This window comes from Mirounga leonina, unplaced genomic scaffold (genome assembly GCF_011800145.1).
Source record: "Mirounga leonina isolate KUSES-001 unplaced genomic scaffold, KU_Mleo_1.0 Mir_165, whole genome shotgun sequence".
Taxonomy (NCBI): Eukaryota; Metazoa; Chordata; class Mammalia; order Carnivora; family Phocidae; genus Mirounga; species Mirounga leonina.
Window position 1 is genome coordinate 3,092,458 of NW_023270415.1, and position 25,760 is coordinate 3,118,217.

The window sequence follows — 25,760 nt, forward strand, 5'->3', positions numbered from 1 at the left end:
AGACTATATGTCATAAAATAAAGACATGACCAATTATTTACCTCCACATAATAGCTATATACAGTCTTTAAAAGTGGTTATAAAGACTGCATAACAACACAGAAAAGTTGTACATATTGTGTTCAATTAAAAGTATTAGAAAAAATTGTAAGTATACTGTGATAATTAATGGGAGATAGGGCAATATATTGAAAAATGTTTAGGAGAAAATACACTGTAATTGTGATATAATTGGTAAGGATGTGCCAGATGATTTTCTTCACTCTTTCCCAATTTTTTTGCACAGTTAATTGTATTGGGTTTTGTAATAGAAGATGCACCTAGATAAAAGCAATCATATGCATATTTCTCCTACAGAAGTGAAAATAATGAAAGTGTAAAGAATGTAGATCAAAGAGAATGAAGGGAAGGGTATAGAACAAAATTTGTGCTCATGCCCTTACTTTCGTTTTTGCTAGACTATGAATAATTTTAGTAATTTTAAACATGAATATAATTTAGTTGATTACACTAAAATATTATAATTTTAGACACATACAAGGTGAAACTCTCTAAAAATAAATGCTTATTACAATATCAAAAATACACCTTTGGTGGTTTCAAAATGGCTGAGTATATTTTTAAAAAGCAATTGTCATGGGAAGTAACCACAGTATTAAAGCTCTTTCTTATGCCTGTATATAACAAATGTTTCCCGGGTTTCAAAAACAAAGACAATATTGTTTAATTTGGTACTCTTGGCAATTATCACAGTGCTTCAGTTTTCTGATCATTCAATTACCAACCATTTACTGAGTACCCACTGTGTGCTGCACACTGTTCTAAAGAAGGGGATTCATAAGCACACAAGGTTCCTGTTTTCCTACAGCCTGGATTGCAGAGGGAGAGAAGAATCAATAAGGAAAACCACACATTAATAATTTCCCATGGTGATACTTGTTATAAAGACATTAAAACAAACTGATGGATACACAGAAAGACAATGAGGATTGTTTAAATTGGCAGGTCAGGGGAGGCCTCATTGATAATGTCACATTCAAGCTGAGATCTGAAGGAAAAGTGGGACCAAACATGTAAAGATCTGGGCAGTAAGAGTAGTTTTGGTGAATGGCATGTGCAAAGTCTCTAAGTCCTAGAGTAGCAGTAAGTTTGGCGAATATGAAGATTTGAAATGTAGGTGATCAAGGAGGAGAGAGTGATGAAATAACTATCACACTGGCAAAGGTTATGCTCAGTGCATTAGGAAACCCTTGGAGGTTTTAAGCACAGGCACCATATGGAATGATTTGTGTTGTCAAGAATCCATTCTTATTGCTGTGCAGAGGAAAGATTCCAAGGGAAAAACTGGCTAAAATGAGATTAACTATTGGTATGTTACCGATATATCAATTGCACTAGAGTGAAACAGTTATCCTGGGGGCGCCTGGGCGGCTCAGTCAATTGAGCCTCTGCCTTTGGCTCAGGTCATGATCCCGGGGTCCATCAAGCTCTCTGCTTAGTGGGGAGTCTGCTTCTTTTCCCTCACCCTCTGCCCCTGCTCATTCTCTCTCTCTCTCTCGCTCACTCTCTTCTCTCAAATAAATAAATAAAATCTTTAAAAAAAGTTATTTTTTAGGGGCGCCTGGGTGGCTCAGTTGGTTAAGCGACTGCCTTCGGCTCAGGTCATGATCCTGGAGTCGCTGGATCGAGTCCCGCATCGGGCTCCCTGCTCGGCGGGGAGCCTGCTTCTCCCTCTCCCACTTCCCCTGCTTGTGTTCCCTCTCTCGCTGTGTCTCTCTCTGTCAAATAAATAAATAAAATCTTTAAAAAAAAAATAAAAAAATAAAAAAAGTTATTTTTTAAAAGTGGGTGGATTTGGGAAATATTTTAGGAACAAAACAAGAGTTTTTCTTTGCTTATTCTTTGCATATGGTGTGTAAGGGTAGATAAATATTGGCATGGCTCCTTGGCTTTGAGCTTTAACTGGGTAGGCAGTGGTGCATTTATTGATGAAGACTATGGTCAGAAGAACAGTTTCATGGGGGTGATGATCCAGAGTGTTGTTTCAGACATGTTAAGTTGAGATGTCTAGTAAGCATTCAAGTAGATATGTCAAATACACAACTTGCATCTACATATATCTGGGACACAATGGAGTCTTTTTCAGATTGAAGTGTCAATGTCATAGAAATGATATAGTCAAAGCAATGGGATTTGGGATTGGATGAGATCACTTAAGCAGATAATGCAGAAAAAGAAGAGCAGAGTTCCAAGAACTAAGTCGTAGGAATTCCAACATTAAGGGGTTTGAGCAGATAAGGTATCAGCAGGGAAAACTGAGGAAAAATAGCCATTTATGTGAATAACTTCACAAGAAGGAGGCAGTCATCAAATCAGTCAAAGACTGCTCTTGAGTCAGGTAAGACGTTGAGTATAATGTTAACTTAAAAAAGAAAAGTTATTTTACCACAAAAAATGGGTTTATTTGAGAATAGCAGAGAATTGCAGTTTGGGATGTGCAAGCTATGGCAAACCAAAGGCAAGTCCAACAAACAAAGGAGAGGAGTTATTTTATGGAGAAGAAGGAGGAACTTGGGAGGCATGGTTTTGAATGAAAGTCCACTGGAGAAAAGCAGGAGTTCAGGGTGATGACAGTTTCCCCTTGGCTGAGTTGTAGTAGGGGTAGTCAATTTCTTGTAGGAGATGTAGTGTACATTTTTTTCCCTAACCATGTAACTGACACTTCTTCCTGTAACTGACAGTGAGTGGTACCACTTCCCATTCTTGCCTTCAGACTCTACTTTAATGAGGTCTCCCTTTATTAATTTTCACAAATGTAAGGACAGGATAATGACCATTGGATTCAGAAAAAGAAAACTCATTGGTGACCTTGTCAGAGAAGCCCAATTAGATGGGTCTAGAAAGAAAATGGTGTAATAAGAGGTGAGAAAAATAAAATAATAAAGGAGACCATTTTAAACAATATTTCCAAGAAATGTTTCTCTAAATAATTGAGTAACAGCTGGAGGTATCAGAGTAATAATTATTTTTATTTATATGTATATATAAACATATGTGAATACACTCATGCACATACACATGCATGTTCATCCACAGATACACATATATTTAAAAGGAGATACTAAGCATATATGTATGCTTATTAAAAAGAATGCATATTACTAGGCAGTTTAAAATATTTAATGTGGCATATAGGCTAAATTGGCAGTATATTTTTTAAGGATAGTTTCATTTTGTCATTGGTTAGCAACCTGCTACCCTGCAGGACTTGATGACCTATGAAAGGATCTCCATAGTACTGAAAACCTGAAGTGGAATTTCCACATACTTGTGTATCAATTCTACTCACATTGATGTGTTTGAATAAAGCAATATTCCCTGTTTGATGTTAGTGAACAAGAAAAACTCTCCAAGACACTGTCTCTGAAGAGATGTCCTAGAAATGGACCAGCCTGTTATATGTTGAGCATTTTGCAAACAAGGGCCTCAGCCAGGTGTTGTATGTTAACTTTGCAAAGCAGGTTGCCTTATTTCTGTTTTAAAATGAAGATACAGACTCAAAAAGTTTAACTTATCCAAGTAACAAAAGCTGCACTTTTTTTTTTTAAGCAAGTCATACTCAACTTTTTTTTTTTCTAAAGAAAAAAAATAATAAGAAAGTGCTCAGGGAGTCATTTTCTAAAATGAAATCTTACACATGGGCAGCTGTGGTTTATACTGCTCAATTACACTAAGTTTATCTCATCTCCACTTGTTACTTTCCCCAACAGAAAAATCAAACAAATGTAACTGATGGATTTTTGTACTTCAGCTACTTTGAAGCCAGTGGAGTTCTGAAATCCTATCTACCTTTTTCCTATAACTGAAGTCAATTGAGCTAAACTAATACAAAAGCAAACACAAAGTCCTCTAGATTTACCTGATGATAATTCAGCAAATTAGAACATGTTAGCTGGAGGTGGTCCAGTTGCAATTGACAAAAGTCAAAAGTCCATGCTATTCCAAGAACTGAAAAAGAAGACCTGCATAGCCCTGCTTCCTCAATATTCCCCTGACCCTATTTTGAATGATTCTCTTAGTAATGCTTTCTACATTTTGGAATCTTTTTTTTTTTTTTTTCAGAAATTCGACATTTCATTAGGAAACAAACAAAAGAAAAATTTTAAATAGGGTCCAATTTGGAAATAATTGGCAATAGGTAGGTAATACTTAGTTGTAGTTGAACACAAGAGAATATCAGCTCGATATGATGCTAGAGATGTTGAAGCCATTGATTGAAAAGAGTCAAATGTGGGTATTGGGTTATCTCTAAAAGGAAACATAAGTAAAATACAGAAATAATGAGAAAAATATGTTAATATTTAAAACAGAACCCCCAAGTAATCTATTCAGTCTTGAAACTGAGGTGTAGAAATAGTGACCAAGAGATACTCCATCAATAATATTACCTATTTTTTATAGAAATATACAAAGGTATTAAGATTTTACATACAATGCTTTTTTTGGTATATGACAATTCAATCAGGTTCACAGGAATTATATTACCACCATTTTATATATGGTGTCGATGTAGCTCAAAATAGGAGGCTTGTGTAAGTTATACAGAAGGTCAGAGTTTCATATTCAATGATCATTACTCTAAATCATATTGCATGGATATTTTGGTTTATATTTCAAACTCCCCCCTTCAAAGGACTTCAAATTATTTCCAAAATGTTTCACAAACTAACGTTTTCTAAGATTCCTATACTGTGAAGAATGGGCTGGGTGGGATTGTATCCTAGTTTTGTAAACAGAGAAATTGAATGATCTGTTTTAGGATTCACAGTAACCATTCTAGAGTATTAAATTTTTTTAAAGATTTTATTTATTTGACAGCGACACAGCAAGAGAGGGAACACAAGTAGGGGGAGTGGGAGAGGGAGAAGCAGGTTTCCCGCTGAGCAGGGAGCCTAATGTGGGGCTGGATCCCAGAATCCTGGGATCATGACCTGAGCCGAAGGCAAACCCTTAACCGACTGAACCACCCAGGAGCCCCTATGTTTGCATTTTAAAAATAATAAATTAAAATAATAAAAAATTACATTTAAAATTTTTTTAAAAAGATCTGCTCCAAGGGTGACATTTCTTAAAACATTTCTTTGATTGATCCCAGTATATCCGTCCCCTGGTTTTGTTGTACTTTACTCATTTGTAGCATCAGATGTTAGACTGCATTTAATTTTCATCATCTTAATTTCCGTAACTGGTTATACAACTTGATGTGGAAAAATATGGAGTGGATTTTGCTTCTTTAAAAAAAAAAACTAACATAATCTTACTGGGACTGACAGTTCAAATTAATCAACCGCTTCTTTTTTCTCTTCCAGGCAGAGAGGGAGGAGGAGAAAGATTGAGGGAGAGAGAGACTCTGCATTAATGTCAATCAGTGCTTAGAATCTGTTCCTCTAGGTCTGAATAATCAAGTGCACATGGTTTTAATTAGTAACATCTTTGTACTCTGTGCCTCATTTAAATGCTCTTCTTTTATTTGGTGTGTTAAATTTCTACAATTATTCTTGTTTTTACATGTCTGGAGAAAATAATTCAAACAATCGAATCAACTGGAATTAGCACAGAATTAAATACTGCGGAGAGATGCTTCTTTACTGACAGGGAGAGAGTGACCTCTGAAGAGTTCCTGTCCTCTGACAAAGCCCAGCGCTTTCTCAAACTTCCTTGTACGGATGACACACACTCGTCCATGCAGATACAGAAGCGTGTGTTCCTCCACATTCAAGGAAAAGGGAAACTTCATTTACCACAATCCTGAGATATCCATCTATTTCCACACGGACCTTAAAGCAAAACACACCCTTCGAAAATTAGCCTCAAGTAACAATTCCAGGTAGGTTTGTGCTTAGTGAGACCAAAATGCATCATCAGGCACGGTTCCAGGGACTCACACGTTTCAACCGAGCCTCTGCTCAAAAGGCCTGTTAGAGTTAAGTTGGTAATGGGCTTCTTTCCACTGCGAACATCTGCGTGTGGAGCTCCACACAGCGTTCGCCGCCTGCAATGAGTCCAACACTGGGCGCAGCCTCTTGCAGCCAGAGCCGGGAGCCGGCAGGGCGCTGGTGCTCACCCCGGGAAAAGAAGGGAGCGCTGCGCAGCGAAATGGCTCAAAGTCCAACGAAAACATGAACTTTTCGTGTGAATAAATAACCTGCCGGTTTGATTTTCATTCCCAAGTGATCCCGGTTCAAACACGTTTCAGCTCAAGAGAACCAGCTAGCATTCTGCTGGCTGCTGGCGTCCCCCACGTCCCTTGCTCAGCCAGTGCCTTGGAGAGCGCGTTTACCTCCAGGAGACGAAGACTGGCCCACCCGGCATGGACGGTTCCAGACCCGCGCGCTAATCCGTAATGGAAGCGTGGGAGGAAAGCACTGTGCTTATGACTTCCTCTGTGCTGTCAGAATCAGAGGAAGAAGATTCTGCGAAATCGTCAAGGAAGGGAGCTAGGGACAGGCGACAGCCCCTCTCCTACCACCCTAGAGAAATTACTGTTTCGTTCCGCCCCCCTTTCTCCCCCCGCACCCATAGTAATTATTTTCCTAATTCTCCTGGCTCAGAAATCTACACTGCCGAAGTTCAGAGCCTGAAGGGGTGGGCTGTGTTACCTACATTTTCCCTCTTCACCACACATAGCTCCAAAGGTCCCAGGGGATGCGATTTTGATCAGTTTTCCAACAGTTTCAACGTTGTGTATTTCAATTCCCCGGCTCACAGCACGCACATCTGCACCCGTTGTAGAGTGTGGGTGGCGAAGCCCTCAGTGACCGCCCTGGGGACCACCCACACAAACCCTTCCTTACGCGTGGCATCCGCCGGTTATTAAGAGCAGGTAGAATGGGCAGAAGTGGGGGAACTGTACAGAGCGGGAGCGAAGTACCTGCAAGGCCTGGGGAGACTCTGGACCAGAGAGGCTAGCGGGCGGCGTGGGAGACAAGGGGAAATGCACTGAAAACCCAGGCAAAGGGCCGGGTGGGTTGGGCATTGTTCTGGCTTTAAAAGGGCGGGGATGGTCGAGCCCTCCCGCTGACTTTATGCATTTTTTATTCGATCCTTTGTGAAATCAGACTCTTCCCACATCCCTGCAAGGAGCCTGGGCCGTGGGCGGCTCTAGATCTCTGCCCTGGGAACGCAACCTCCCGAGGCTCCGGGCTCGCCACTCTGTTTCGCGAGGCTCCCCAGGCACTGACACTCACATGAACCGCGTCCGGCTGGATCCTCTTAGCTGCTGTGCAACGGTTCCGAACCAATCCAGCAGCGTTTTAAAAGGTAGCAAAGCCGAGATAGATGCCTTTTCTTTTCTTTTTCTTTTTTTCGTTCTCTGTCTTCTTATTGTTTTAACTAACCTGTCATTTCTGCTTGGAGGGTCCAAGAAGAACCCACGACCTCTTTACTGTGTCTAACCCACGGATTTCAAATGGGGCTTTTCAGAATTTAAGTATGGTCCCCCTAATTGGTAGTCAAGATTGCTGAGTCTTCAAAAATAACCCTTTCCATTTTCTGTAATTAGAGACCCAAAGAAACTCTGGATTTTCCACGGTACATAATCTATATTTATTCATATTCTATCTCTCTCTCTCTCCCTCTCCCCCCCACCCACTTCCTCGTGCGCGTGTATGCGCGCGCTTGTGCGTGCGTTTCCTTTCATTCCTAGCATTAGGAAACTCGTTCAGGGCCACTGAAAAGTCAGGAGAGGCTCAAATCTGATCTCCCACGGATTCTTACCTCTAATGTCAGATAACGCCCGGAAACGTTGCCACCAAATAAGTATGAGAGTATTATTTTGGAAAAACAGTTAATCCCTACCAAAATATAAAGCGCCAGAGGAAAGAAGGGGAGACTGGAAGACAAGGAAGCTCTTTGCATTCGCTGGTGGAGGAAAGTGCGATCTGGGGAGGGGCTGGGGGGTTCCAGTCCGTATACTTCAGCACCGGAGGGGATGGACAGCGTCTCCGGACTGGTCCGCAGCCACAGGGACAGAACTGCGCTGCCCTTGCCGCCACTGTCGTCGCCACGGGCATCTGGGCTCCCTGCTCCTTGCAGCTAAAAGGCGGTGCCTCCTGATACCCCTTGGTCCCCCCTTTCTTTCCTTGATAGACGGAAAGTAACCCTCCTTATCCACCTGCTACAACTACTATACAGGGCTCTGAGGAGTCCTCTTGTTCCACAGATCAAACTCTCAGCAACAACTTCAAGAATAATTCTCCGTAGGGGGCTGGGAGGAATGAAAGCAGGAGCCTGAAGTTGAAGTTCTTAGAGGCTCTGAAAAACCATGGGCTCTGCAGAAGGGGTCGAAGTGCTCAAAGGCCTACACTTCATGAAATAAACAGAATGCTCACGGAGATTTCCAACTATTTTGGAAACAGCTTTGTGAGAGGAGGTTCCAGATCTACTCACATCCCTACATTAGAGAAACTGAAAGACTTCTAATTCCTTTACTTGGCTGGTAAGTGATAATATACTTACTTCTACTTATTTACAACTCTAATGACTTTTTTTAAGTAAAGGTTTTAACAGAAAGATTATAAAAAGTATGATCTTGCTGTGTGAATTAAGTAGATAATTTTGTTTTTCAATGATGTTCCTGCAGCATGATCTTAGGAAACCTCTTCCCTCATAAAATAGTAGGATATTTTACTTCTCTGAAGCCTCTTATTTGACAAGAATATTAAAAATAATATGTATTGCCTTTTATGATTACAGTAAACTCTTGGTTGAGTATTTTTCTTAGTGCTGATCTAATACATTTTTGAATTTGTGTGTGTCTTGTTTTTTTTTCAAAACTAATATAATCTGGCATTTTGTAAAAGGGTCTTTCATGCATGCAGTTTAAAGTGATCTTATTTGTTTTATATAGTATTCAAGACTCAAAGTTACAAGTAGAGATGGTTTAGCAACCTCTTCTATTTTATTTTATATGATTTGCCAAACCAGGTATAAAAACAAACACACGTATACATACACACTTGATCCCTCTCTTTACCCCAACCCCCAAGTATACTTGCACCTGTAGAATTTTACCTAAAGAAATGCACACTTTTTTTACTTAGCATAGTCTTTCCAGCCTTTTAAATCTTAAGACGGCTTGCTCAAACGAGATCTGCCAGAAGAGAGAAAATGAGAAGCTTTAGTGTCCCTTTTTAGGAGAGCTGGCTTTTGATACCATTCTGACTTCTTCGTTCTACAAAATGCATTTGTCACTGAAATCCAAAAAGCGATAGGCCAATAGGTTCTTGACAAACAATAAACTTTCAAGTGTTAATTAAATCTGTTTTCTGTTGATTCTTGTTTCTGTTGTCTTCCCCTGGAGGTTTAAAAGTACAAGCTTTCACAGTGACCTTGATAAGCATTCTGTTTTAATAAAAAAAGGTTCACTGGGTAAAGGCAGTTACACAAATTTAAGCACATGCCTGACATTTCCCTAAGAGCTTGATCAATTCCAATGAGAACATTCAGTTCAGTGGAGAGTGTTGACTTGCAAGTATGGACTTCTACAATCATATAAATACATGTGATGCTATATGCATAACCAACACTGTGGAAAGAGTTTGCCCCTTTGAAAAATTATAGTTCTTTAGGTTTCTCTTTTTATTTCATAGTTCATATATAGCTGATATAAAATGTCTCTAATATATATCCATACCTATACTCCTCAATTTCAACATAAAAATCATCTGAGGCAGTTAAGATGGTATTTGTTGGTGAGTCGATGGGCCCTTGTTTTGCACTGGCTCAGAGTGGCAGTTACACTCTGAGGAAAAACCATTCTTAACTGTCACCGCTTACCATGAACCTGCTTGCTTAGCAGAAAGGGAGCAGAGGTATCTATGTCATTGAGCTCCTTGGGGGCTGTTTTGCCCTATATAGGTCAGAAATGATAATCTGAGGAAAAGAAAATGTACCGTTGATTTGGATTCCTTCCCAGGAGACTTACAATGTGCTCCTAACACAACCTCATTTTTTTTCCCCTAATTTTAGAGATATGGAAGTGAAATTACCACATGGAATGATAAATCATGTTTTAAGAGAATTACGGCATATTGTTAGACTTTTATTTTGGTTGTCAATTAATGACCATAGAGAGACTCCCCTGGTCGGCAGAGCATAAAAAGAAAGCAGAGAATGTATTCCAGGGAGCATGGCTGTTGGTATGTGGCCGCAGTTACCTTCTTAGTGGTAGAGGGGGCAGGCTTGCCCTATGTGTGGCTGAACTGCCCAAAGTGAAAGTTACCTTTGCCTAATTCCTCTGGAGATTTAGTCACAGAAATAAATAACTCAAATTCACCCACCCAAGCTCAGGCAAGGTGCATGGAAGCTCATATCAATCCTTATCTTTGGGGAAATGTCATTACATTGAGATAGACTTTTGCAGACCAACCTAATGCCTACCTACATGCTAATATCTAACTGTCCTCCACTCCCAAAAAAGAAAAAATAAATAAATAAAAAGGGAGTTGATGGGCTAATAAACCAAACCGTTCTTTTGTACTGAATCACCTGTCTTTAAAGAGAAATCAGTAATTTATTCCAGGATATCCATATTTTATTAAAGTAAGCTGTTTTGATAGTTATTTTGGTCTGTTAGAGAAAAAGGAGGCATGTGGTTTGGCCAGATAGTAATTCAGCATCCCCTCTCCTGGGGTTGCGGGGGGGGGGGGGGAGTATTGTTGGTAAGGATAAGTGTTGTTGGCTGTTGCTTATATTTAAGAGTCAAAAGAGAAAAGCAAAATAGGATTGCATAATCAGGAAAATGTAAGGTGTATATAGGACAGAGGATAATTAACAGTGAACCCTGGATCTGTTCAATTGCTTTTCTTCCTTTAATAAGAAATAGTTGAGAGTGGGACAGGGAGTTCTGCCCTGAATCTTTAAGTTATAAAATATTATAAAACTGCTTCTTGGTTAACTTTTTCTGTAGGCCATCTAAATATTAATTTGATATTCCAATATAATTAGTGATACCATCGTATCATATTGGATTTGAATATCTTTAGTTTGCCTTTGGAATTGTTGCTTGCTATATATGTATTTATCAAAACATGTAGGATTATGAGATGATTATTATTGGAACTTAGGAAGGCCTCTGGTAATTGACTTTTATTGTTGTACCATTTAAAAGATGTGAATTCCAGGCAAACAGCACTTATTCATCCAATTCTAACAAGCAAGGCAAAAGCCACTGGTGAAGAAAAGCATATTGTAAGTCAGAAATTATTTCTATAGTCATCTCACCTCCCCAGAAACCTGTACAGTGGGTCATAGAATAGCACTCAAATGGAAAGAGACCTCTTATTTAGTATATTCTTTCTGTTGAGCTTAGGAGAATGAGTTGTACATGGCATGCACTGAAAGAAACAAACATGCTGCAGTATAAAATATGTTATGCATCATGATGTAGTAGAAGAAGTACTGTTTAACCGTTAAAAGATCAGGATTCTTGAACTGCTTGTCATTAGATCTTGGACAAGTCACTCAACCCACTGAAACTTAATTTTTCTTCCCTAAAAGAGATTATTTTACCTACCAATCAAGGCACAATGCTTTATATATGGTTGACACCTAAATATTTGTGGGACAAATGAATGGATGCCTACTCTATGAAAGGTTGAGAGTCACAATATGATGCTTTTGAGAGCATTTTGGAAACCTGAGTGCTGTATCTTTGAATTATTATAAATAATCTCCAATAGCATTGATTCCCTCATTCATTGAAAAATTCCCTGCTGATTCCTATATGGTGGACATATCTCTTACATTTAAGAACTAAAGTGTAGGTAATAAAATATTTTCCTGTTAACTCAGCATCAATTTTTTATATCTCTTGATTAAATCACTATTAGAATACAGGTAGGACCTGGTTTAAAAATATTTATTACTCAAAACTGACACCATGTCTTACACCAAATAGTCAAGCCTACGTCAGCATGACTCGAGTTCATTTTAACTAGTTTCATTTTGACCTTAAATGGATTAGTCACTGCCTTCATGTCATCATTTTCTGGTCTGTAAAAGAAGAATGATATTTAATCCTATGAGTTTTAGGATTAAATGGACTTTAAAACTAAATATCTAACAACACATGTAGATGCATTGGATTTGATTTAGGGTGAGTGATAATGGAGTGAAGTGTGGACAACATGGACTGATCCATGGAGGTGTCCTGGAAATTCTGTGATTAGTCCAAAGCTTAGACATCTTCAGGAAATCTCAAGTTAAGCAACATCTCATTGCTTATTTTCTTTCTTAAGTTGGAGTTTTAAAATATGGTTTTTTAAATGTAGTTTTTGAACATGTGGTCTTTATAGATTTCTAGAGTATCACTAAAAATATTGTCATAGTATGTTTAAGAAATCTAAATTGTTGTGATGAAAATTATAAAATTACCTAATTAGTGATAGAATTTAAAGATTATTTTTGGTTTTATTTGTTATCGGTTACTAAAAAGGAAAAAGGAAATAAACTACAAAGAAAGGAAAATGGGAAAAAGGTAGGAAATGAAAGGTTATTAAAATAATGTCATGTGACCAAGAACTTTATCTTTGAATTATCACTGTGAAGTTTGTTGAACACATTCTATACAAAGTGTCAGAAGATCGTTTTAGATTTTCCTAAATTTAGTTTTCAAATTATCAGCAAAACTAAAGTAGTAGTATTTTCTTAAATTGAAAGAATCATCAACTCAATGCATTAGAATAGTGGCTAATTCTTTATCACTTCATCACATTTAATGCACATACTTGTATAAGTTTTAAAATTAAAATTTGTAAAGTAGTTATAACTACATTTATATTTAGCAAATATATTACCAGTTACTCAATATTTCAAAGAGCTGAAGATTTAATTTTTTAGAGGAATAAATGCTTACATGATAAATTCACTAAATAAATTTACAGAAAGTAGGAATCTTTTAGAAATGATATCAGAATTTTAACAATATAATGTTACTCAGTTGAAAAAATAATACATTTTCTTTGAATCTTCTCAAACAGCTCTATGGTGAGAAATAAATATCTGAGATTAAGAAATTTAAGAATGTTGTGATAAGAGAAAAGTGTCAATTGCATGGTTAAAAATACATTGAGTATATATGAAGTCTAGAATCAAATATAATTGGTTTTCTCATCAACTCATTATGTGATCTTGGGTAAATCACTTTATCTTAATTTAATAGCTTATCTGTTTTCTTAATTCTCTTGGGAATTCATTATCATGTCTATTAGAAAACAAACACAAAAAAACCTACAGGTTTAGTTGAGCTCAAAACTTTTCTTCTTCTGCTTTCCTCAGATCATTCTTCTCGAAAACATTCCCTTCTTTTATGGTGGAAAGTGCATGAGATTTGGGATCAGGTGAATCCTGGTACACAGTCTCATTAGCTATACAAACTTGGGCAAGGGATGTAAATTCTAAGTCTCTTTATTTTCATACGTAAAAGAAAGAAAATTTCCACCTCAAATGTGGTTGGGAACATTAAAATAACAGGGCATAGAGAATGGTTAGTGCACTGCTTCTTCCCAGCAGGAAGTTGGTCAAGTTGGTGTTTGTTATTACTTAGCTTGCATCTGGTGGCTCTCACTATCCCACAATTTTCTCTTATTATTTCTCTAGATAAATCTCCCATTTTGTCTTCCAGAGCGTACTATGCTCATCACTACCTAGTTCTTTTCTTCATGCTTTGTCCTAGACCGTTTCTTTTTCTGTTTACTTATCCAAACCTACATTTCTTTTTTTAAAAAGATTTTATTTATTTATTTGACAGAGAGAGAGAGACAGCGAGAGGGGGAACACAAGCAGGGGGAGTGGGTGAGGGAGAAGCAGGCTTCCCACTGAGCAGGGAGCCTGATGTGGGACTGGATCCCAGGACCCTGGGATCATGACCTGAGCCGAAGGCAGATGCTTAACGACTGAGCCACCCAGGCACCCAAACCTACATTTCTTTGCATAGATTGTAAACTGAAATGCCTACTGGGCTTAGGCATATAAACTAATGAGTGTGGCTGGTCAGAAGAGCCTGAAGCAAACTGCAGAAAGCAAGCCCCCCAAGAGGTTCCTGACTCTTAGCTCTCCTCAGTTAAAGCAAAATCTGGGGGTGTGCTCCTGGGTGGCTCAGTCGTTAGGCGTCTGCCTTCGGCTCAGGTCATGATCCCAGGGTCCTGGGATTGAGCTCCGCGTCAGGCTCCCTGCTCCATGGGAAGCCTGCTCCTCCCTCTCCCATTCCCCCTGCTTGTGTTCCCTCTCTTACTGTGTCTCTCTGTCAAATAAATAAATAGAATCTTTATAAAAAAAAAAAAAAAGCAAAATCTGGGAACTGAAAGAGTTTTGTGTGAAATATCATTTTCAGCTAATTTAACTTCTAAAGTTTTTTAATAGAACAAATGCACTGCAAGCTGGACTCAGTACGCAGGATGCCTTTGGTGCTGTGGCCTGCAGAACCATTACTTTTCTGCTGTCAGTGTCATCTGTTAGAACTGACATTCTTAAAAAAAAAAAAAAAGAACTGACATTCTTAGAGTTTTTACTAGTCCTGTTTTTATCTAAAAATAGGAGAATGAACCATGACTTGGCAAAAACCCTCATCTTAATACCTGTTAGAAGTTTACAAGTAATAAATCAAATAATGATGAGTGGCTGAGATGAAGTAGATACTCCATTACTTGGATGGTCAAAAATATTGTGGGGGAAACAGTCCATAGAATAAATAGGAATGAATATAGATCAACAATATTCCATAATGCATTTATTCTAGAATCTCTTCTCACTACTGTCTTTCTTTCCTCTTATACATGCAACAGCAACAAATAACCCAGATGTTAACATTGACTAAATTTTAGGCAAAGAAAAAGAAAGATAATGAATTACTGACTACTGTCCATTAAGTGCAAGGCAGTTCCTCTATCCCCAATACAAATTTTGGTGCATTCTTCAGGAAAAGGGGAACTATATCATAGGATAGAAATAACAGCAACTCTCCCCTACAATATTACTGAACAATCTATCAAAGATTTCTGAGTCATTTAATGTATCTAATGCTGACAGAATACTCAGCCAAAGTGGGCTCCTAGGCTTATTGTCTCTCTAAAAGCTGGCTTTTCTAAGAAGAACATTTTAAAATGAAATGTATACAACGTGACCTTCAATGTAATTAATGCACCAAAGCTTTGTGGGTGTCCTTTTTACTTTATTACTCAAAAATGTATAATGTCAAAAGGACATATGGACAGAGTAAGGAAAGTGACCGGTGTGGATCAGTACTTCCAGCTGGATAGCATTTTTTTTTTCCTTGTAGGGTATTTTTTTCCTAGCATTTTAAAATAATATATCCTCATTTATCATATGATAAGCATGCTCAATTTTCACTAGACTATTTATCTTTTTCTTTTTCCTCTGGTCTGGTTTTAATATTGAAGAAGTAACACTCCTAAAAGCAGGTTAATTGCCTAAATATTGCACCATGTATCATAGATAATATGACCAAGAAGTAATATGATAGGGTATATTTAGAGTCAAGGTAAAAAGAGTAGGGTAGTTCCTTTAATTCATAAATAGGCTGTTCATTTTTCTCTTTGGGCTCATCATTTTCTCTGCTTATAAATCCTTTAAGTGATTTACCTGTTACCCACCTAATCAATTATTTATTTTTTCCATTTTGTGTTTTCTTTCCATGGCAATAAATTTCTGAAAAGCCTCTTGAAGTTGGATTTAGAATTATTTCATTGCTGCATAGAATCTTCATAGAACATAAGAAATATGTTCCAGGAAAGTTTGCCTTCTTTAATTTCCATTCATGCTCCAATTCTCTGGCATTTTAATGATATTAACAGTTTTAAAAAGTCCCCTTTAGGGAATCTCATCTGATTTTCATGGCAGGACTATAAGGCTGACTGTCATTCCTGTTTTCCAAATGAGATAATTGCAGTCTAGGAAAGTTAAATGATTCTCTCTAGATTAAATAAAAATTGAGATTTAGTCAATATTTCATACTTCTCCACATGCTATAGGTGGTTTGGGAAGAAAAACTGCCAGCTATTATATGCATATCTCCTCTAATATATACTTGCTTCAGATTGTGATAAAACAACTCAGCGACTGTATTTTACCGACATTTTAGTAAGTTATGGAAGAGTTTAGATTCTTAAGAATCTTGAAGGACTCCCATATTATCTTGACCCTAATCTTACACAGATAGGGAGGTTTGTGGACAACATAATGACATGTTGAACTCATATTTCAGAAGCATCAGGGAGTCATGAAGGACCAGGATTGGTTCTGTCGCAGTAATTCAGATTGGAGGTAATGGGAACTTGACCTAACAGGATTAAGGTTAAAAATGAGCACATTAAAACTGGATGATTAGGTGAGAGTGATGCCACTAATAAAAGAAGAATCAAGAAGAGGAGCTCAAATGAGATAATGCCTTTGATACATGCTAGGTAAATGCTAAGCATATAAATGTAAAATTCTGTTCTTCGGAAGGAACCATATTACATCTGACTTGGGACATATCAAATGAGTGGTAAAAGGGTGTCACAGCCAAATGGCAGGTGAAGGAACCATTAGTTTCAGAAAGAGGGTAAAACCTGACACACCCAACTCAGTCATTGCAATAAAGATTATTGCTGAAGCCATGAAAATATATTAACTTTTTGAGAGAATGAAGAGAAAACAGTTGCTTATGAACATAAACATAAACATTCACATTTGGGAATGGAAAAGTAATAGGAGAGAGGATTATATAAAAGTGCTTAGAAAAGTGTAAAAAGGGAAAATACATAGAATTTCAAGAAAAAAATAGGTGGTTAAAGTTGATGCTGGATGGAGGTGAAAGGAATAAGGATTCAAGTGCCTTTGGGTTCACCCAAAAGTAGATCATTGGGCATCTTGGAGAGAACAGTTTTAAAAAATGATTCAGATAATCCTTCAGAGTGTGAGGTCCTAAGGATCAAACTAAGGGAAAAGCAATGGAAAGACCACATTCTTAAAAAGCAATATAGTTACCTTTTCACTCCCAGTTCACAGCCCCCGCCCCCCCCCTTGAAATCTGGTGATACCACATTCCTGGGAAAATGAATATTTTGTTGCATTACATCAGTTTTACCTGTGGTGATGGAGGTCTGGTGAGAGAAAATGTCATTCATCATAGAGTAAATCTAAAAGAGATACACACAATTACTTGGGAATAGATCTGCTTAAGCTTTTGTTTTTCCCATTACTTAAATATTTATTTTTAAGTGATCATGTAAAATATATAAAATATTCAATAATCACTTTTTTGTTTTAGTTACTGGAAAATTAACTTTCCTCCACTAGTAATATGTAACATAATTTTGACTTTGCTTGAAAGGCTGAAATTCATCTCAAATAATAATGCCTGTTTTATTAATCCTCCTTTGTATTTTTATCTATATTACTTGTTTGTTCTGCTTTAGATGTGTAAAATTTCCATATTTTTCTAAAAGAAATTTCTGAGGATGAAAATGGATACATGAGATCTTCAGACCAATCTAAATCTCCTCTGTACTTTTTGTTTCTCATTGAGTTGAATGACACAGAAGACCACAGAAGTACTGTCAATTCCATAGGAATAGCTGGAATTTCCAAGAGTTCAGGCAAACAAAAACTTTGCTCTTGTCTAATATTCAAATTCCTTTCTCAAACCACTCAAATTGCCCAGATAATTGCCTGGCTTTATCTTGGTACAAAAGGAGTAAATTATCTACTTTTTGGAAGCCAATTAAGTTTTCTAAACCACTAGTGTGCCATTTAGCAAATTACCTTTTCAGTGCACTAAAAGGCTCCCCAGTAAACCTAAAGGAGTCAATGTACCACCAAACAGTGGGTGATTTATTCCCTCATCTCTGATGGAATCAGATGGTTTAGAGTGTCAATGTGAGCTTTTGCTTTGAATCAATGAGTCACATTTGAGTCAATGTGGGGCATTGAGTCCGTGAGTCTATGTGAGGCTAAGCCATAGAGGGCAGGAGGTGTTTATCGATGTGGACGAGGGCGAAGGGGAGTGAGAAGTGCAGATAATTTTGTTAACTATTATTTGAATAGAATTCCTATGCTATTACCTGTATATTTGGCAATGATACGTTAGTTAGCAATCCATGGGCACAAGGAATTATCTGGTTATAGATTTATACAAAAGTTCTTTGTGAAGGAACCATCTCCTTTACTTTTAATGTAGTGACCATTTTTTGTTGTCCTGGTCTTACTTGAGAAATGGAATAATTTATTTCCTGCCAGTTATAAATTTGATTGACTTAAATGTAAATGAGCTTACTAAATGCAACTCTTTGGTTATAATCCTTCTCATGTTTCTCCATAAACTTACCATAGTTGTAGTGATTCATGTCTACTTTATTAGTTAAGGTCATTTTCTGATACTATTGATATTCTACCTGGCATGTCAAATAGAAAATTTTTTTTAGGATTTTTTTCCTTCTACCTGTGGATCATATTTAAAGTAATATATGCATACATACTACATACTATTCTACTGAATAAATTACAGGTGTCCTACATTATTTTAGGGGATACTGTCAAAAAATTGACAAATGCTAAATATTTACCAGTTATGCTTATGAATAAATGAAATTGTTTTTGAGAAATAAGCAATTCTATTATATATAATGCAGTTTTTGTGAAAGTGAATATATCTCATATCCAGACTTCAGTTCTCTGAGAAAATGTTTTGTTATATATATAAAAGCAGTAAAATCAAAGAACAATCAATTAAGTGAAGCTTAGAAATAATTTACGGTATTTTTATAAGCATGTAAAGCCCCCAAAGGCTAGTTTCTCCTGAATGGTATTAACAAAACTCCAAATGAAATACAGTCTCTTCCTTCAATGTGTAGTCCCAGAATATTTGCATAAGAGCTTCACTTCAGTGTCTTTAGCTGAGCCAAACCATTGAGTTTTTTCAAGTTTATCAAGGATACATACACATTAAGAGATTGAATCCTAGGAGCAAGATGGCACTCAAATAGATAAAAGTTGTAAGCATCAACCGGAGACCATAACTATTCTTTATGAACATGGAAGTTGAGCTGTTGGAACAAGGCCGATATGTGGCCAAAAAAAAAAAAAAAAAGTTTGGCAACTGATGAATTACTTAGCATTTCTTTTTGTAAAGAATAAAAGCTCTCTGGCTTCTAACAAAGAGTTTGTGAGCTGTATGGCAGTATTTTGAACAAGGAGATCATTTATAAATTCAGTCTTTATATTTAGGAAAAGATTACGGGATGCAGCTGCAGTTTTTAATGACTTTTAATAAAGCACTTTATAAAGTGAATTAGCAATAAATGTTTAACAGATGATACTGAATCAAGACATTATAGAGCATCAGTAGATCCGTATATTGGATTGTTAAAGCAATATATGAGTTCCTGTAATACCACTGGGTTTGTAATTATCTGGGATATTTTAAAGGAAAGTTCAGAGCAGGTTAAAGTTTAATGAATGGGATTAGTACATCAACTAGCTCTGCTAAGACAGCAAAAACTTGAGGTGTATAACTGATTAAGTGAAGAATCTGAAAGTTCCTTAAATTTCTACAATATATAGAATTATTTTTTTAATTTAATTTTATTATGTTATGTTAGTCACCATACAATACATCATTAGTTTTTGGTGTAGTGACCCACGCTTCAAACAATATATAGAATTATAAAATAAGATTCATATGTTTATACCTGAAAATATAATATTTCAACCATTTTAAATTCTTGAGTCTTTCATAAAGAAGGGTGAATGTATTTTGTAGAAAGAAATAGTTTGTTAGAAATAATCTATGTTCTGGGCGCCTGGGTGGCTCAGTTGGTTAAGCGACTGCCTTCGGCTCAGGTCATGATCCTGGAGTCCCTGGATAGAGTCCCGCATTGGGCTCCCTGCTTGGCAGGGAGCCCGCTTCTGCCTCTGACCCTCCCCCCTCTCATGTGCTCTCTTTCTCTCATTCTCTCTGTCTCAAATAAATAAATAAAATCTTTAAAAAAAATAATCTATGTTCAACACTTGTTTTGCTGGCATTGTCAAAATTCTAAATTTCAATGTCAAGTGGTCAGTATACTGATGAATAGAGAAGAAAGCACAGCCCATAACTTAGCAGTTTCTGTTTGTACAGTATTTGTAGGCTACCTCAGTATGCAGAATGATACAGTATAAATTCCTTTTAAAGACTAAGCTTGGTCTCTGACTTCAAAAAGTTTAGTCTAAAGAGGCAAACAGCGGATATCCAGAATCATGAAATCATTACAAGGTAGAACCTGAAATGTACTCACAGATTATCAGGTTAGGAAACTGACCTTTGGAGAATTTTGAGATTTGTTAACAGGTTCAAATTAGTTCATGGCTGAGTTGAAATGGAACCATAAATTATGGTTTAATCAATGATGATACTCCAAGAATGGTAAAAGAAAATTAAATACTGTTTAATGCCCATCATAGATGCAGCTAGAGAAAGCAATGCTATATTTGGATAATTTCTTTTTTCAACTTCTTATTCATTTTTAAATAATTATAGACTCAAAGGATGTTGCAGAGACTGTTTCTTGTGAAACCTTTCCCCAGCTTCCCCCCAAGGTAACATTTTACATAATTATATAACAATACCAAAACCAGGAATTGATATTGGCACAATACTGTCAAACAAACTATAAATCTTATTTAGAGTTCATCGGTTTTTATCTCCACCCATTTGTATGTGTGTGTGTTTGTATGTGGTGTGTGTAGTTTTATGTAATTGACACCACATATACCATTACACCACCGTCACAATCAAGATACAGAACTGTTTTATTACTGCAAAAGAATTTCCTTGTTCTGGGGCACCTGGGTAGGTTCAGTTGTTAAACATCTGCCTTCAGCTCAGGTCATGATCCAAGGGTCCTGGGATTGAGCCCCGCATTGGGCTCCCTGCTCAGTGGGAAGCCTATTTCTCCTTCTTCCCGCACCCCACTTGTGTTCCCTCTCTCGCTGTGTCTCTCTCTGTCAAATAAATAAATAAAATCTTAAAAAAAACCCAAGAATTTCCTTGTTCTAACCCTTAATAGTGTGACCCACTCCCCACTTAACCTGTCAACCACTAGTCTGCTCTCTAGAATTTTGCCATTTTGTCATTTTGAGAATGTTACATAAGTGCAGTCATACAATATATAATCTTTTGAGAATGACTTTTGTTTTTCCCACTCAGCATAATGCCTTTGAGATCCATCCAAGTTGGTGCATATTGTCAGAAATTTATCCTTTGAATTGCTGAATAGTGTTCCATGGTACAGTTGTACCAGTTTGTTGGCCCATGTAATGATTGGAAGACATTTGAGTTGTTTCAAATTTGGGGCTACAATGAATAACAGTGTTATGAATACTCACGTATATGTAATTTGTTATACAGTAACAGAATCAAAATGTCTCATTATAAGTACACTGGACACTTATCAGGATGTTAATAATATGTATTCAGAAGGCAGGTAATATACTGGAGAAAATAAAGAATTTTGAGCAAGTAATATTATTTTAAAGATTTTTATTTATTTATTTATTTAACAGGGATAGAGAGCATAAGTAGGCAGAGTGGCAGACAGAGGGAGAGGGAGAAGCAAGCTTTCCGCCGAGCAGGGAGCCCGATGCGGGGCTCGATGTGGGGCTCGATCCCAGAACCCTGGGATCATGACCTGAGCCGAAGGTAGCCGCTTAACAGACTGAGCCAACCAGGCACCACAAGTAATACTATTTTAAACTGATGGATGGTAGATTTATACCAGTTACTTTTGCTTTATGAGCACTAGTTTCTGATACGTAATAGGTATAAAGCAATATTTGTCTAAGAATTAATGCAAAGTTTAAATACTTCAATAATGGTCCCACACAATTACTTATTTTCTAAAAAGAAATCTTCATTAATGCCATATTTACTTGATTTTATAATCTCTCACACATTCCATAACAAAAAATAAGGATATAGTTATGCAAATAGACATAATACCTACAAATATAGATTATTTGCAATTTACATTATTTAGAAGTTCACAAATACATTTATAAAAACTTAACCATATATTGTGCCACATAGCAAACTATGCCAAATTTCAAATGTTTAAAATTCTAAGAGCATGGTCTTCAATCAATACCTTTCAATTAAAGAAATTAATTTAAAAATGCTAGAGTCTTTTCAACAAATGGTGCTGGAACAACTAGACATTCACACACACACACACACACACACACACACACACACACACAATGAATCTAGACACAAATCTCACACCCTTCTTAAGAATTAACTCAAAATGGATCATAGACCTAAATGTAAAATGCAAAACTGTAAAACAAAAGACACAAAATAGGAGAAAATCTAGATGATCTTAGGTATGGTGATGACTTTTTAGATACAATACCAAGACACAATCCCTTAGAGAAATAATTGAATAATTGTTAAGTTTGATTTCATTAAAACTAAAACTTCTGCTCTGTGACAGATGATGTCAAGAGAATGAGAAGATGCCATGGACTGGGAGAAAATTTTGTAAAAGGCATATTTGATAAAGGACTATTACCTAAAATATATGAAGAAGTCTCAAAATTCAACAATAAAAGAACGAATAATCCAATTTAAAAAAATGGGGAAAAGACCTAAACAGAAACCTCAACAGACACCTCACAAAGAAGATATACAGATGGCAAAAAAGCATATGAAAAGATGTTCCACATCCTATGTAATTAAGGAATTACACATTAACACAACAATGAGATACTACTACACCCCTATTAGAATGGCCAAAATGTAGAACACTGACAGCACCTAATGCTGGTGAGGATATGGAGCAAAAGAAACTCTAATTCACTGCCGGTGGGAAAGCAAAATGGTACAACGACTTTGGAAGATAGTTTTGCAGTTTCTTACAAATCTAAACATAATCTAACCATGCAATCCAGCAACTGTGCTTTTTGGTATTACTCGAATAGAAAACCTATGTCCATACAAAAACCTGCACATGGATGTGTATAGCAGCTTTATTCATAATTGCCAAAACTTGGAAGCAATCTTGATGTATTTTCAGTAGGTAGATGGATAAACTGTGGTACATACAGACAGTGGAATATTATTCATTTCTAAAAGGAAATGAGCTATTAAGCTATGAAAAGACCCAGTCTCTCTGTTGCATTCCTGGTGCTTTGCCTACCACATTTGCTCAGAAGTGCTCAAAAATTGTTGAGTGATTGAATGTCTACCTTTTTAAAGAGGATTAATATTAATAATTTTTGCTCTGCTGTTTAACTTCAATGCAATTCCATTCACTTTTCTTCTAAACTTTTATTTTGAAAAATTTCAATCCTACAAAAACAGTTGAAAGAGTAGTACAATAAACACCTGTAGATCTTTCACAGAGACTATTTGTTAATATCACCGTCTTTCATTATGGTGTTCAGTGCTGTATTAAGTTATGCATTATTTCTAACTATCTCAAACTAGTCCTTATTGATGCTTTTTAAATAGTCAGCACTTCTGTAAATTTACCGACAATTTCTCTGTTCGCTATTGCTTTTAAAAAATAGAGAAATAATTTCCAAACATAATATCTAGCCTTTTAGAGTATGTAATTCATTGGTTCTCAGTATATTTACAAGGTTGTGCAACCATCACCACTACCTAATTTCAGAATATTTTCAGCACCCAAAAAGAAATTCTTTATCCATTAGCAGTCACTCTCCTTTTTCCTTTCTTCTCAGCCCTTAGCATTCCTTAATCTATTTTCTGTCTCTATCTTAGAACGGGTTTCCTTCTGGAGATTTCATGTAAATGGAATCATAAAATCTGTGGTCTTTTGTGATTAGCTTTTTAACCTAGAATCATGTTGTCAAAGTTTATGCATGTTGTAGGATAAATGAATACTCCATTCATTTTCATGTATGTATGATACTCTATTTTATGAACATACCACATTTTGTTTATCTATTCATCAACTGATGGGCATTTTGGTGTTTCCACTTTTTTTTTTTTTTTAAGATTTTATTTATTTGAGAGAAAGAGACAGAGATAGGGAGAGAGAGCATGAGCAGGGAGGAGAGGGAGAAGCAGGCTTCCCGCTGAGCAGAGAGCCAGATGCAGGGCTAGATCCTAGGACCTTGGGACCATGCCCTGAGCCGAAGGCAGACGCTTAACTGACTGAGCCACCCAGGCACCCCAGGGTTTCCACTTTACTGACTGTTTTGAATAGTCATTAATATTAACATTCATCTACAAGCTTTTATGTGAAAATATATTTTCAGTTCTCTTGGGTATCTACCTTGGAGTGAAATTGCTTGTTCATATGGTTAACATTTTGATTAACATTTTGGAAACTGCAAAAGTGTTTCCCAAAGTAACTGCACCATTTTACATTCCCAGCAACAATGAGAGAAGGTATCAATTTCTGTAGATTCTTACCCACACTTGTCATGTCTGCCTTTTAGATTATAGACATCTTAGTGGATGTAAAGTGGTTATCTCCTTGTTTTCATTTGCATTTACCTAATGATTAGTGATGGTGAGCGTTGTTTCATGTGATTATTGGTTATCTGTATATTTTGTTCAGGGGGATGTCTATACAAATGCTTTGCTTGGTTTTTAAGTGGGGTGTTTGTCTTTTTGGTAATGGCTTGTAAGGGTTCTCTTTATATTCTGGGTATTAGAACTTTATTAGATACATGATTTCAAAATATCTTCTCCCGTTATATAGTTTTCTTTGTTTACTTTGTCAGTAATGTCCTTTAAAGCACAAAAGATTTTAACTTTGATAAAGTCAAATTTATTTTATACTTTGCCTGTGATTTTGTTGCCATAAGTAAGGAACCACTGCCTAATTCAAAATAAGACTTTCATCTATGTTTTCTTCCAAGACTTTTACAGTTTTCGCTCTTACATTTAGGTATTTGATCCACTTTGAGTAAACGTTTGTACGTGCTATGTTGTAGGGGCCAATTTCATTCTTTTGCATGTATATATCCAGGTGTCCCGAAACCATTTGTTGAAGAAACTATTTTTTGTCATTGAATATCTTGGCACTTTGTTGGAAATCGGTTGGCCACAGATGCCACGGTTTATTTTTGGACTCTTAATTTTCTTCATTAATCTAGATGTCTAATCTCATTCCGTTACCAGTCTTATCATTGTACTTTTGTACTAAGTGTCAAAATAGGCAGGTGGACCCATTCACTTTTATTCCATCTTGCTTGATGCCCATTCACTTATGTGATGGTTACTTATTTGGAACTTCCTAAACTCAATTTTATAAGGTTTGAAAAGGATGCTAATATGTATTATATCGTCTTTGCTTAGCTTAGAATTTATTTGGGAAAGAGAAGAGGCATAAGCATAAAAGAATAAATAAATACATAAAAATTTATATCCAAGATATTTATTTTTTTGTGATTCAATAAGTTCATAATAGAAATCAAATATGCTTAGACAGAGAAGTAAATGATACAATCTCTGAGACTAGTATGTGTGTCAGCAAGTCTCTTATGCGGTGAGTGGTCTGAGGCTGCCATCCATAACCTTAACCTAAATTTGACTTAGTTATTCTCTAGATCTTGTCATGGTTGACTTACTTCAGCATGGATATCTTCTTCTTCTTTTTTTTTTTTAAGATTTTATTTATTTATTTGACAGACAGAGAGCAAGAGCAGGAACACAAGCAGGGGGAGTGGGTGAGGGAGAAGCAGGTTTC

The 25,760-nt window shown here is 36.6% G+C and overlaps 1 protein-coding gene across 1 annotated transcript in view; it reads left to right on the top strand.

Moving 5' to 3' along the window:
* The first annotated feature begins 6,915 nt into the window (after positions 1-6,915).
* SNTG1 (syntrophin gamma 1) overlaps positions 6,916-25,760 on the top strand; it is a 956,725-nt gene continuing 937,880 nt past the window's right edge. The window contains exon 1 of the mRNA XM_035011136.1: positions 6,916-8,497. The gene's annotated coding sequence lies outside the window, so the exon portion shown is untranslated. The remainder of the gene's footprint in view (positions 8,498-25,760) is intronic.